At 47.4% G+C, this 2,055-nt stretch overlaps 1 pseudogene; it reads right to left on the bottom strand.

The window, feature by feature from the left end:
* Positions 1–607: 607 nt before the first annotated feature.
* LOC123409399 lies at positions 608–1,209 on the bottom strand (annotated as a pseudogene).
* Between the last annotated feature and the right edge of the window lie 846 nt (positions 1,210–2,055).

Here is a 2,055-nt window from a genome sequence, read left to right as displayed (position 1 = left end):
CGGATACTATACCTTCTTTATATGTTATATATGAAATTTGATTAAAAAAATGTATAGAATCTAAATAGGATGTTATTTTTAACTGTTGAATACTTCTTAAATATTATTTTTGGTGCAAACTTAATCTGTAGTGTACGGTCCTTTTTTTCTCTATTTCCGACGACCATACGAATTGCAATAAACATCCATCAAATTAAAACCAAATTGAGAGGAAAGAAAACATCGTTAACCACACATGCACATCTTTGGAAAACGTTGTGGGGAGAAACAACACATTTCTCATCTTATTCCGAGTGACTGTATATTCATACGCGTTTTCGTTGTGTGAACACTAAGGCCATCGTCAGCTACATAAATGTGACGCCATGTGAAAAACTGAAAATATATTACGTTCAGAGCGTGTGTTATTTTCTTTTCCGTTGCAACGCACGGGCTCTTTCCTAGTTAACATCTATTCTCCCACAAGGTGACAAGACACACGCACAAGGCTAATTAAGCACGGGAGTAACAACCGCTGGCAGAACTTCACACAAATTTCCGAGTGGATCTTCATCGGATCCACGATACAAAAAGATAATAGTACGTACACCATAGTTGCGCTACAACGAAACTGGAATTTAATAAGAAAATTAAACGAAACTGGATTACCGGAATTGAAGAAAAGTAAACGAGCTATGATAAATCTGGAACGGCACAGCTCGCCATTGCATGCCTATCCTAGTTAACCGCTGAATCTTGCACGGCCGCGGAGATGGAGGGATCCCCGCCGTGGCGTTTCACGTCGCCGACGTGATTGACGTCCGATCCGATCTCCTCTGCGCGAGGAACCGATCCAGCGACCTCAGGAGCGACGGGGGCAGCAGCCTTCTCCATCTCCAGAGGCCCAGCGTCGGATGGCCGTCGCCTTCTCCTCGGTCCCCCAAGCACCGAGAGCTTCTCCTTCCAAGCCGAGGCCGGCGGCCGCTAGAGCGGCAGCCTTGTCCAGCACCTCGGTGGCGGTGCTTGTCAGCGTGAACTCTGCAAGGATCTGCAAAGAGAGGAGGGAGAGAGGAAGAATGAGGCCGGGGATTGGTCGACTTCGAGTGAGAGGGGGTGGATCTGGATTTTATAGAACTCTGAAGTTTTTGCGGCCTGGGGTTGATTCGCTCGCTCACTGTCGCCACCGCCGTATCGGCTGGTTTTGGCAAGCTGGCAATGGCCAAATCGCATGCCTTTTAATGGAGTACTGCTGGCCGGACGGTCGTGCTTGGATGTGCATGATGAGGACCACATACAGGACAGAGCACGGGTTAATTTCATAGAGCACCTGTTGCTGTTGGTGCAACGTCAATGTACCACTTGTTGACTTGTTGTGTATATGTTACCTTCACTAGCTAGGAGAGAAAAGCTCTTTCTTAGGATGCTAATCTTGTCGCGGTGCTCACACGCATCTCTCCCTCGCCGCAGCGCCGCCGGCTGTGTGCAGCTTCGCTACCCCACTATTGAAGCTTCAGCATACCGCGGTTCTAGCTTCGCTGGCAGGAGTTTGGACACCCCTTCACGGCCTTTGGGTCGGCGGTCGTAGCATCGGCTAGCTGCGCTCGTAGCTCACGCCCCCCGCTGTTGTAGCATCATCACAACACTTTCGCCTCGTCGCCTCCTATCCTAGCACGACACCCCTCTGGTTGCAGCGTTGGTGCTACCCTGTTGCAGCTTCACCTGTTGCCGGATCTAGTGATGGCTAAAGCTCTAGTGTCGTAATCGCAGCTTTCGCGCGATGCCTATCTAAAATATACCCTCCATATTAAAACACATGTTAATGGGCATATGTTTCATTATGATTCAATCTAGATCACATATTCAAAATTAGAACACATGAGAACAAAACGATCATGATGGAAACTTTGAACATTTGAATTATTGTGGTTGTGGAATGGCCATGTGCATGCTATGAATGGAACTTGTAACTTATACATCACCAAAATGCATGAGGAACTTCGTACTGGGCACATCCTTTAGCCTAAAACCCAATACTACACAAAAACACGAGAAAACAAGGAGACCATGCAACACTCC

Source organism: Hordeum vulgare, chromosome 7H (genome assembly GCF_904849725.1).
Source record: "Hordeum vulgare subsp. vulgare chromosome 7H, MorexV3_pseudomolecules_assembly, whole genome shotgun sequence".
NCBI classification, from domain to species: domain Eukaryota; kingdom Viridiplantae; phylum Streptophyta; class Magnoliopsida; order Poales; family Poaceae; genus Hordeum; species Hordeum vulgare.
This window is presented reverse-complemented; position numbering and strand designations above follow the sequence as displayed.